This window comes from Carettochelys insculpta, chromosome 1 (genome assembly GCF_033958435.1).
Source record: "Carettochelys insculpta isolate YL-2023 chromosome 1, ASM3395843v1, whole genome shotgun sequence".
Taxonomy (NCBI): domain Eukaryota; kingdom Metazoa; phylum Chordata; order Testudines; family Carettochelyidae; genus Carettochelys; species Carettochelys insculpta.
In genome coordinates, this window is record NC_134137.1 from 164,371,766 (window position 1) to 164,384,924 (window position 13,159).

At 43.7% G+C, this 13,159-nt stretch overlaps 1 long non-coding RNA gene across 1 annotated transcript in view; it reads right to left on the bottom strand.

Annotated features, from left to right (window-relative positions):
- LOC142006877 (uncharacterized) overlaps nt 1–7,685 on the bottom strand; it is a 105,328-nt gene extending 97,643 nt beyond the window's left edge. Inside the window, exon 1 of the long non-coding RNA XR_012643840.1 lies at nt 7,538–7,685. This is a non-coding gene — a long non-coding RNA (uncharacterized LOC142006877). The remainder of the gene's footprint in view (nt 1–7,537) is intronic.
- Between the last annotated feature and the right edge of the window lie 5,474 nt (nt 7,686–13,159).

Genomic DNA, 13,159 nt, shown 5'->3' on the forward strand with positions numbered 1-13,159 from the left:
AACTTCTGCATTCTGACGAGGACCTGCAGTACAACTGCTTTAGATTTATGAGAGTGTTGTTGTGGCATTTCTGCCTGAGAGTGGAACCAGTAGTACCATAAATCTCATGAGAAAGTCTGTTATTGCAAGATTCTCAGCCCTTTTCTTCTCACTCAAATGACTTGGACAAGTTTCAGAAAAGCATCTAAGCTTCTGGCCTTTTAGCTAAAGCACACACAGATTGTGAACATTTTGTAGTTTATCCATTACTCTAAGAAATATGCAAGAAAGCTTAGGTCTTTTGTTTTTGGTTAACATTGGCCATATGCATCGTCAGTCTATGACAGCAGGTGATTTCCACAAGTCATCTGGTATAACACCAGCATTCAGTCAAATAAAAATAGTACTCAAGCCACATGAACAAATCACTGTTAATCACAGTAATCTATACGCTTCCTTTTGCAGACGTCAAGTGTTTAGTATCATTAAAGTATTTGTCCTCTGATTTTTATTCTCTGCACAGTGAGAGATCTAATTATCTGCCAGTATTCAAGTAATATTAATATTGGCCCAAACAGGTCAAATGTTTTAACACTTGCTCAGGATAAGTGCAAAAAATGAGTAAAGTGACATCTGGTCTGCAATGTGTTGTCATGGTTGGTTGGTTCATACTGCCAGCAGAAACACACATGCATGCTCAAATAACTGACAGACTGAGGGCTGAAAATAATTTACCATACAGAACTCTGTTTCACTAAACTTTTCATAGCGATTTTTGCAAGATAAAAAAAAGGTGACTGTAAGAAGCAGTCATGGTCACAATGACAGTGACAATTCTGAGCGTCGAGATCTGTGAACTAAGGCATGTTTACATAATCAATTTTCTGCTTTGCAGCCATTAAAGTCCATCATGTCACACCCAGTAACAGACATAAGGGATGTGGCTAGTTTACTGCATCTTTACACAAATTATTGACTTGTATAAAAGCAGTATTTTTAGCTGTTATTCTCTCTTAACATAAATCTTCAAACTCTAACACACACCCAGTGCAAAGTCATTTACATCCTTTAACCTTTTACAGTACAGAACTGAAGCACTACAACAGGGGCATAGGGGATATACAAGGGACATAAATTGAGCTCAGGGTGTTTGTGATTACAAGCTGCCCAATTTTCAGGCTCCTCTTCCAGAAGCCAATATTCCACATCCAGACACACCATAACATATCAAGCCACATGACTTAAAGCTGGTCAAGAGCTCCACTTGCAGACCCAAATTTGAGTTTAATTAATCTGAACTTCCCAAGACGACTGTGGCTCTGTCCTTGTAAGGAGCACTGTTAAAGATGCAAACTTCTCTACCCAGTGAGCTTTGTGCTAAATTCAGGGCCCAGATCCACCATGGCAATCTTTCACATCTTTATGTGCAGCAGAAAGCCACAGATTGCTCCTGCTGAACAGAATTGAAGGGATTAATTTATGCCAGAAATGACAGATGTTAGGAAGAAAATCTAGGAATGTCAATCTGTTCAAAAGCTGATTATTAATATAGTGATGACTGACTCAGTGGTGACTATCAGTATTGAATTGTCTTCAGGAGTTGTGCTCCTTTTTGACCTGAGTGGTGGGCCAGTTTGGGAGTCTTGGAGGTTGTTTCTACTAGGAAAAACCTGCTGATGGAGTCACGCATTTCTCTGATGCAATCCTGTTTCTTTCCAAAGAATGTGCAAAGTCCTCTTTTCTTGAGCAGAACAGGAGACAGTTTCTTTGCTCACAGTTCCAGGCCTCTTTCTGTACAGAACTTTCCCCAAAAGATCTCTCTTGGTCACCTTTTCTAAGGGTCTTACTACCAGCACATCCCTGCATATGGGTTGACTGGCTTCCTTATAGCCTTTGCGGTCCCATTCTCTGATGTTTCTGCAACCTCTCTCCTACAGGCACACATACAGATACCAGCTCCAATCAAAGTAATTCCCCAGCCTGAGTTTGCTGTCAGACCCTGGGGAACCCCTTGAGCCGCATAGCCCAGCAACTGCATCAACTTGCATGGGTCCCAAGGGCACAATTTCAGGAGGGCAGGGGGGCAGCAGTTGTGTATACCAGGCCATCACTTGCTCTTCTTCCTGCTTCCATGACCATCAAGGAGCAAGGGGACTGTGTGAAATACTCCCGTCTCTGCCCTCACCACCTGGGAATGAGAGGCATGAACACAAGTGTGTACTTTCTCCTTGCTCCTTGTCAGGGGAACATGAAGAAGAGCAAACAGTGTCCCAATATGCACAGCTGCTGCCCTCCAGCCCACCCTCCAAAAATGCCATCCTTGATGGGCCCTAGTCCTTGAGTGGTGCACACGGCCTGATTAATTTTTCAGGGCTATTAGATTTGGGGCTCGATCTTCAGGGTGAGGCTGAAAATGAGAGGTTCAGCATGGAGAAGCAGGCTGTGGGCTGAGGCAGTCAGGGGTGTTGATTCTGGGGTGGGGTATGAGAGGAGCGTCAGGGCAGGACATGAGGTAAGGGTTTGCAGCCTGAGGAGGGAGTTAGGTGGAGGAGGATGCTCAGGATAGAAGGTTGGGGTGGTGGGGCTGGGCCTCAGGGTTGAGGTGTGGGGTCTAGGAGGGAGTTAAGGATTTAGGGTGCAGGAGAGGTCTCAGGTTAGGGTGTGGGAAATCAGGTCTGAGTGGAAGTTAGGGTGCAGGAAGAGGCTCAGGGCAGGGAGTTCAGAAGCAGAGCACTTACCCGGAGAAGCTTCCCTTTGGTCAGGAGAAGCAGGTGACTCAATACCAGTTGTGCTCCTCTGCAGGCACCACCTCCTCACATCCCTCATTGGCCTGAATTCCCACCCAGTTGGAGCTGCAAGGCTGAAGCCCGCAGGCAATGGCAGCATGGGGCCAGTGCTCCCCCCTGCCCTGACCTCTAGCATCTGAAGCAACCAGCTACCCGCTTCCACCAGTCACGACCGGATAACATGAACTGGTATAGGGGCTTTAGTGGCTTCAGCTGAGGGGCCCTGAAAGAAGGGGCCTTGCAAAAAGATCTGAACTTTTGGAGGCCCAGAGATCTTTCTGTGAGACCACCTTAGCCTAGGACCCTGGACTGCAACTCCTAAAGTCCCTTTCCTAATCCTGTCCAAGCAGTAGTTTTCCCTTGCTTCAGTTCTCACTTAACAAAGTGGCATTTAAATCTTCCCTCATCTAATCTGATTCAAAGTCAACCACTGGGCCCATCAGCTTCAGTGAGGTAGTGATTGCTCAAACCCATCTGTACAACAGTTTATAATACCACCGTCCTCCACAGATGTGGAAATATTAGAAAATGGTTAAGTCCTGTTGGACATTCTCTGAAGATTAACAAATCACAATGCACAAGGAGAGGATTATTAGTGAAGGTGCACAGTGTGCAGTAATCACACCGAAAGCACCATAAGAGGTATTTCTGAATCCACTAATGAGGCACCCAGATAGATTTAATTACTTACTGAAGCAACTAACCTAGCCCCCTACTCACCCTTTGGGGAGGGGGTTGATTTGTTTTGGCATTTGGATCATTGCTGTTTTGTTTTTCAATTCTCATGCTGCTTTCTGGAAAACTCTACGCTTTTTTTAACTACTTTCTAGTAGTTGGTTTGAGACTGGTCACCTAAACCATTACCAATAGCTTAATTCAGCATGGCTTTGTCTAACTTAATCTTTGTCGTGCTGGCCAGAATGGGGCATGGCTGAGGGAGCCAATCTCAAGTCAGACTGTCCAAACTGGGCAGATACTCCCAAACTGGGGGTATATGGTATAATTTGATTTAACCAAGCCTGCATTAGCTGGGAAGCCAGAGTAGTCCTGTTAGGTTCTTCAGCCTATGTTATCATCAGGACAAACTGGACTTCTGTGGTAAAAGGATGCTTCCCCCCACAACAACTTTTTTTGGGTCACGACCCCTGCAAATTGCAACATCATGAAACTTCAGGCTTAAGTAACTGAAATAAAGAAATTTATGGCTTTTAAAATCCTATGACCATGAAACGGACCAAAATAAATGGTGAATTTGGTAGGGCCCTCCTCATAGGGAAAACACCCACTGTTGCCGCAGAGCCACTGCATCCATGGTAGAAAGCACTCATGTAAGTGGTCTGCCATTGGTATGGCATCTTGTCATCTGGATCTGCTTTGTGCAGTGGTAGGAGTGCAATGCTGCCGCATGCCTTATGTTCCTGTTTGCATATTCTGGGAAGGATGTGAGTGCACTGACTCTTGTAGGCCAGTTGCTGGTATATGTAAGAACCATTTTGCCACACCTTGTTCAAAGTAAAACTTGCAGACCTGGTGGCTTATACATTGATGGGTGCTGGCAACCTAACCACAGGGGAGCTACACCTTTAGCAGAACAGTAGACAACTATTTTAAGAGAAACTATGGTTTGGTCACAGATGGGATGGCCTAACATACTGAAAATTTTGAAGAAGGGGCAAAATGTGCAATTTAAACTACCCTGGTATCTCTCTGTACTGGGAAAAGCTGTATGCTGACTTAGTTACACAAAGACAATCATGCTCAAGGCTGGTCCCTGACAAGAGTAACGCATGGTAAGATGTCGTTGAGCTCCAGTACGTGGATGGCAACATAGTCGCAGCTCTTTCACCCATAACCCTTCAGACCATCTTAAGCACCTTCACCAAAGCATACAGAATCTCAGCCTCACACTGAACATCAAAAAGACCAAGGTGCTCCACCAACCCTCAGCAATGGGACAATCTCATGTACCTTCGACTGAAGTCAAAAGAGAACTGCTGGAAAATATGGAGTACTTCCCATACGTTGGGAGTCATCTTTCCACTAAATTCACCATTGATGCAGAAATCCTGCATCATCGGAGCTGTGCAAGCTCTGCTTTGGCCCACTTGAGACAAAGCATCTTCAGGAACTGAGACAGCTATCCCAAGAGAAAGCTCCTTGTATACCAGGCAGTGGTTGTTCCAATACTACTGTATACATATGAAACCTGAACAACATAGTTGAACAACATCACCAATACTGCCTCAGGAGACTCTTAAATATCTCTTGGGAGGATAGGTACATGAACACTAGCATCCTGAAATAGTCAAACATGACCAGCATTGAAGGCATTTTCATTCACCGACAACTTAATTGGACTCATCATGTGGTTCAAATGTCTTATCAATGCCTCCTGAAGCACATTCTGTTTTCTGAGTGGAAGGAAGGACGGAGGAGTGTTGGGGGCCAGCGTAAGTGACACCACAAGGACATGCTGAAGTCACATCTGAAAAAGTGCAGCATCAGTGTCTACATGTTGGAGAACCTTGCCCAGGACCATCCCCAGTGGAAAGTGATAATCTGTGAAGGAGTGGTGTAATTTGACCAGTCCCACCACAGTATCAGTGAAGAGAGGTGGAGAAGAAAAAAGCAGCAAAAATGCCCCATGTCCCTGCAACAGATACCAGCTAGCTTCTGAAGCTCCAGAAACAGGCTAGCCAGCCACCAATGGGCTCACAAATAGGAGGATGGCATGAAGATGTCTAACTCATTCTTGAGTGACCACCAAGAGAGAGAAACCAAGTTTTAACAATGTTGTATGAAGACACAAACCAAGTATAGACACAGACCCAAACACCACCTGCCCTCTCACACCATTATGTAGTCACAGGCTTGGTTAACATCTGTAGTGGCCATATCTTTTTGGCATCACATGTTGGACTGGTTTCCAATGGCTCCAGGCATTATTACCTCTTCATGGTTCTACAATAGTGTGTAACATTAAAAACAAAATAAAAACCTTATTAACATTAAAAGCACAATATAAGCCCTTATGAAGTTGTGAAGAAGCGCTTGATTCACATTTTGAAGGTTAACAGATGCAGTTATGTGCATGCCAGTCTATGGACAGCCTGAAACAATCATTCTGAGAGAGGTGCAAATTGTTTCCATTCGTCTCAATGGGGTGTTGTCAGAATATTAGTGGTGCTGATTTAAATGCCAGCAATTAATCATTTAACTAATTAAGATGTACCAAAAGAGAGAGAATGATTATATTAAAAATATCTGCACTACATACGATGAGTGACCTCACATATGAGAGGAATTTGGCTCATGAGTGGAATTTGGAAGACTACCTGCACCTTTGCGGAAGGCCCAACAAGAAAATACAAATCTAAAATTTGTAAATAGGAGAAAAAGTGATTCACTAGTGGGGTTACTGTGAAGGGACAAAATTGAAATTTATAAAGCTGTAGGATGTATCCATACTTTCATAATATGGTTTAAGATGCCTGCTTCAAAACTCTTATTACAGAAAGACAGGAAGAAAGGCTTATTTGCCTGTAAAGTTCATGAGATACCATGATTTCTTGTTTCCTTTCTAGTAGAACTTGTGTACCATTGACTTAGTTTCCCTCTTGAATTGCTCTAAACTGGGAGTTCTAACATGACTCCTATGATGAACTACATTCCCACCTTGCACTGCACTCCTCCTTCTGAAGGAGCAATTTGTTTCTCCCTCAAGAGCCAGCTTTATCTTTCACCACACAGATGAGAATCCCATCTCAAGCTATTTATGGGACTCTCCCCATTAATCTATTGATAACAGCATGAACTTCTCTCTGTGCTCCAGACTGCTTCCCCACAGCTGTTTTTACAAACAAGTATGAAAGGTGGTATCACAGGAGAAAGTTCCGTTAATAAACCTGAACAGAGTTTGTATACCTCATTATACACCATTCATCATTACCCCCACAGCAGAAGGGGCACACCACAACCAAGAGCATATCTGAGCCTCACCAAGAGAAACTAATCCCACACAGCATTCGGCTCATAATTTTGAACATCTAAGCTGCGTCTACACGTGCACGCGACTTCGAAGTAGCGGCAGTAACTTCGAAATAGCTCCCATCACGTCTACACGTGTTGGGCGCTATTTCGAAGTTGAAATCGACGTTAGGCGGCGAGACGTCGAAGTCGCTAACCCCATGAGGGGATGGGAATAGCGCCCTACTTCGACGTTCAACATCGAAGTAGGGACGTGTAGACGATCCGCGTCCCGCAACATCGAAATAGCGGGGTCCTCCATGGCGGCCATCAGCTGGGGGGTTGAGAGATACTCTCTCTCCAGCCCTTGCGGGGCTCTGTGGTCACCGTGGGCAGCAGCCCTTAGCCCAGGGCTTCTGGCTGCTGCTGCTGCAGCTGGGGGTCCGTGCTGCATATACAGGGTCTGCAACTAGTTGTTGGCTCTGTGTATCTTGCACTGTTTAATGAAAGTGTGTCTGGGAGGGGCCCTTTAAGGGAGCGACTTGCTGTTGAGTCCGCCCCGTGACCCTGTCTGCTGCTGTGCCTGGCTCCCTTATTTCGATGTGTGCTACTTTGGCGTGTAGACATTCCCTCGCTGTGCCTATTTCGATGTTGGGCTGAGCAACGTCGAAGTTGAACATCGACGTTGCCAGCCCTGGAGGACGTGTAGACGTTATTCATCGAAATAGACTATTTCGATGTCGCAACATCGAAATAAGCTATTTCGAAGTTGGATGCACGTGTAGACGTAGCCCTAAAGTACTTACTGCAAATGGCCTCTACTGTCAGCATCTCATAGAGGTGGAGCTTGGTTTAAGAGTGGATTCGGGAAGCGTACTTCTACTTTCTCCTACCCTCATATCAAACGTGACACCAGGTTACCATGAGCATTGTGAGTCCCCATATGCTGCTGCTGCACCAGAATTAATTCAGGTTTGTGGCTGCCAGTTTCTCTCATTCTTGGCAGGGTGTTAGCTCACGGGTAAAGTAATCTCAGAACAAGACCAAAAATAGCTGAGAAAGACTGTGCAAGATAGACAGGTTTGGCTGGTGAGGGATTGTCAGGGGACAGAAAGACTGAAGACAGGCTGCCACTAAGTTCAGAAGCACATCTGACAATCTATAATTTAGGCGACGTGGAGCTGAAGAGAGATGGAGACAAAAGGGTCAGACTTGGAACAGGCTTGGGATAAAAATCACTGTCTGATGATTACTTAGAGAATATAATAAGCCCTCTAGACCTTAAATTGTAGCACAAGAATGATACAGCGTGAGATGGGAGATGAATTTAAGTTTCATTTTTACATATTTAAGTCAACCAACCTGAAGGGCAGCAGGATCCAGTAAATGAATAAATGGCAAGAATAAAATGGGAGTAACAGCCATCCAGTGGGGGCTGGTGCATGAAGGGAACATAAAGCAAATGAGTTCAAATGGAAATGATTTTTGCAACTCATTTTAACAGCGATAGTTAACAATGTGCCAATATTTCCATGCTTAAACCTCTGGCTCTCAGTGCAGAGGTTTATATCTTGGCTGTGAAAGGGAGCCCCAAGCTAAATCTGATACACAGACTCTCATACAAAGATCATTATTGTAGTTTCTATATTTCCTCATTCAAAAAATAATTATAATGAAGACGATGAACCTCAATGGTAGGAGTACAACACATTAAAAAGTTTCATAGTATTTTCCACATCTGTTTACAAAACTTGAAAATGATTTTAATTCAGAACTGCAGAGAAACTCAACAGGCAGTTCTCTCAGAAGTTTTTAAAAATAACACTTTATATTTTAAAGTCCTAAGATTGCTGTGCTGAGCGATTACAGTATAAAGCACAGCTGTCATATTCTGACAGTACAACACATAGGCCGTTTCTATACATGCCACTTTTTCCGAAAGTGGCATGATAATTAATGGCCCTAAAATTACTAATGAGACACATATGTAAATTTTCAATGCCTCATTAGCATACGGTCACATGATTTGGAGTCTGGAAGAAGCTCTTCCAGGCTCCAAAACAGTGTGTAGAGGCGTGGCCCCTGGGGGATCTCTTTCAGGAAGTAGGGGCTTCTGGAAGGAGGATTTCCTTCCAGGAGATCCCCCAGGAGCCACGCCTCTACACGCTGTTTTGGAGTCTGAATCATTGACTGTATGCTAATGAGGCACCAGAAATTTACATTCATGCCTCATTAGCAGAGGGCAGTAGCAGTAGTCTACCAAATTGGCCAGACAGTTGCAATCTCCTTCCATGTTTCTCCATTGTCCTCTTGTTGAATGGAAAGTTATTCTGAAATAACATATAAACATTATTGAGAAATTTGGTCACTATAGCGTCCACCTCTACTGGATTTCTGCCCTGCTAATCTTCAAACCACATTTTCAGCATGTGGTGGGTTTTGTTTTGTCTTTTTTGCTCTGGGTAAGTATCTGCTAAGCCTGGGTGAACACTTGGTTTGGTCAAATATTTTCACAGAAAATTAGGCTTTGATTTAGAAAAGCATTTTCATGAAAAGTGGTTTTGGGGGAAATATTGACAGAAAACTTCAAGTCACAAAATGAGGCATTCAGTTTCTGAGGCAAATTATTTTTTCCACATACCCTTCCCCCAACTTCCAATCAGTGCTACCATATCCCTCAGTATGGCTCTGAAATCAAAGGCTGGCATCACTTCTGCTGTGTTCACATCTGTTTTATGTTCACTCTCTGTGAACATTCTAGTGATAAGTTTACTGGCAGCAATGGGAAGTTTATGTGAATAGTCAGCCATATTGATGAAAAACAAATTTTAAACTGTAATGCAAATATTCACATCAGAAATCTGATGCTAAGAATTACACCCATTTACTTGGGGACAAAAACTATACCATGTGATGGATGTGCCCAATCAAAACTAAACCACTTTGCTCAGATTTGAATATCTGCCATGAATTGCTTTTGAACAAAACTACAGCCCAGAAAACATTTGATTAGCAAATCAATTTGAAAAAACTGTATATTGCTTGCAGATCAGTCACAGAGAGATAAACGCCCTACACATGAACTACAAACTATTCTGTCATCTCCAGTATTTACTCAGCTTGAAATGGTTCCTCCAGAGCTATCAAAATCAAGAAGGAAAACTAAAATATCCTGTGTATGCTAGTGTAGCGTAACTGACACTAGGCAAGTAGGGATATTATCAGTACTGTTGTCCCTTTTCAATCCAAGCAGCTCGTAAAATTTCAAGGCCCCGGGAATGTTCAAGTTGGAAACAGCTAATAGATGGACTCTGGTTTATCCTTTGAAGCAATTTTGTTTATTTACAAGGAATGCACTCAGTTCTATGTCTTTGGATTCTGAAGGAGCCAAGATGAAAAGGACAGTTTCTAGTTTAGAGCCTCAGGGTGTTTAGGCCCAGAAGCAGTGTAGCTTTTTCAAGGGCTGCACTAGTTCCTGTACAGGTTCAGACCCACCTTTTGTTTTAGAGCGGGGGGTTATGGTTGCAGTTATATTAATTGAAGGGTGATACCACATCTGTCAAAGGAGTTTTAATGCAATCCATAACAAGTTAGCTCATGATACCAGTCTTGCTAGAACTGTTAAGACCAAAAAAAAATCAACCTGTATTTGCTCTCCTCTTCAGCTGTGTCTACATTGCAGCTGGACGCATACCTCCTAATTTAGGAAGAGAGACAGGCTATTGCCGCTTAAGCTTGTGTACTCACAATTTTTTTAAGTCCCAGCTTGACAAGGTCCTGGCTGGGATGACTTAGTTGGGGTTGATCCTGCTTGAAGCAGGGGGCCGGACTAGATTACCTCCTGAGGTCCCTTCCAGCCCTATGATTCTATGAATGGCAGTGTAGCCTGAGGTAGCAGAGACATCAGCTCAAGCTAGCTGCCCAGGCACATACCCAGGCAGTTGAGTGAGCTTTGTTTTCAAGAGACTAGTCCCAGCTGCGATGTGCTCCCCCCCAACTCTGTTATCTGTAACACAATAGCTCATGCAGTGCTCATGTGTGTGCCTGTCCTAGCATGCTCCCCACTGCAGTATAGACATACCCTTCAAGACTGTACTTTCTGCTTTGTCCTTTGAGGTTCTGATACTCTGTCCATGCCAACGGTATGCAAGTGCCCTGGAGCCGCAGTTAAAACATGAATCCTTTTGGCACAATGTTCAGAGCTATCTCATTGTGATCCACACTAGATATTCCCTATTCTAGGCTTGTACCGCCCACACCTTGCACCAGTAATAGCTGATGTCAATCTACTTTACCTTTCTGAGCCGGCGAGCCACTCATTTAATATTTTCTTTGTTGCTGATATGTGTTCTTAGTTGACTTTCAGATTCTCTGTTTCTTTTGCTGGGTTTTCTGAGACTCATAGCCTAGTATATTTGTCAAGATGATGTTCAAATGTAAGTTTTCTTCCACTTTAAGTTACTTTAAAAAAAAGCGTAATGGTGGAAGAGTGCATTTGAATCCAGTTAAAGGAGAAGTCGCTAAAGGATGATTTCTCTCTGCACAAAATCAGTCCCTTCCCAGTGCTGTTAATTGTACCACAACTTCTTTCATCCAGAGATGTGACTATTTAGTTCTCCAGGCTGTGTAACAGTGTGTGACACCTGGTCAGATGGGTAGAAATCACACTGGTATTAAGTAGTGTAGCCTGCTAACCCGAACTCAGAGCTCTTCCACGTGCTGCCATGCGTGTGAATTTCCAGGTCGGCTGACAGGGAGGCAGGTGAAAAAGGGGGCAGCTGCACAAGGGCCTGACATTTTAAAGGGGCCTAGAGCTCCAGCTGCCACTGCTACCTTGGGCCCCTCTGAACTGCCACAGCAGCACCATTCTGTGCTGCTGTGGGGTGGGAGGGGCAGTGCCACGATCTGAGCCCCACTAAGGGCTGACTGGCCTAGGCCCTACCCCTGCTGGGCCCCCTCGCACCTTGTCCTTGTGCCCAAGTAGGCTGCTGGCCCCACTTTCAATTTCACAAACAACTATCTGCAAGTTTGTCCTAAGCCCATATTTAAATATGGCTCTGTCTTTCACAAAACTGAAACAATGACAGAATTTTCTGCCTTTGACTTTATATATTGAATTAATGTTCTCAGAGAAAGCACTGCTTGCCGGTGAGTACAGATATTTCTGTGTTGCTTTCTGTACAATGACCTGACACTGGCTGGAAAAGGTAGATTCCTTCCTCTTATCCATTAGCAAAATGTTTCCACAGCATGCTCATAACGTACTACCTACAAGCATACCCACCTCTGCTTCTCTGATTCTGCATGTAAAACCCCCTGTTGGAAAGTAAATTTTTTATACTGCTTTTTTTTTTCTGGTCCTTTTTCTTTCTTGAGGGAAAGTGGTAGCAGGGGAAATAGACTTTAGGATTGCAAGAACCTTTTAAACTAGTTCTTGGAGATACTAATTCAGGTGACATTTCCTCAGGGAGAAGCTAGGGTGAGAGACAATCCTGCCTCTCAGTTGGGTGATTGGTAAACCCCAGTGAGGTAGCTGAAATGATAAAAAAAAACAAGTTAAATACAATCCACCTGCACAGAGAATAGCAGTTAGGAACTAGAGAAACACACTTCAACAACATGCCGGATTTTTGATGACCTATTAAGGAAGCCCCAAGAGAACTATTCGGATTCTCTCATCCCTAGTTCTTTAAAGGAGATTGTCCAAAATGTTTCATTTAGTCACATGTGAAACTAGTTGGTGCTTTTATTCAGCACTGTTAGACACCACGTCTTTAAGGTTCTGTACTGTTTTCAAATATGTCATAATGCATCTGTTCCATGCCTCTTGCAAAGATGCAGTGGGCCATGATATGCAATTTAAACAATGATTTTTGTTTAACTGACATTTCACAGTCGACTGTTTGGCCAAAGGGCAGTTCTGATCTTGTCTGACCTCTAAAACAAAACAATAACCTGCCATTTTTCCTTTTAACTACTAGCAAGCAGCGCTTATGCTATTTGGGCTCAACATTTCAGTTCTCAACATGGACTTCAAATATTACTCCATGCTAAGATTCTTCAGCATCCTTTTTGCCCCCAAAAATATTTAAATGGGTATTCTCAAAGGCTAGTGCCTCTTCAGTGCTCCATTGGAATGCGATGGCATCCTGTACTCACTCAGGCTCTGGCTGCTTAGGGTGGCAGTGGTTAGCATCAGCAGCTGGAGTATGGAAACCAAGCCCTCTGGCTGTGTTACTCTGGAGTTTGCCCCTTTCAATCTTCCAGGGAAACAAAAAAGGATGACAATGAGAAGGAAAAGAAAAATGAATAAACAATCAGTCCCAAACTAGCTGCCAGCTTCTCTTCATTAGGGGAGGCGTGGGTATGCATCAATACAGCTTAGTATCTCTGGTCAGTCCCCAGAACATGTTTTAATAATTGTTCAT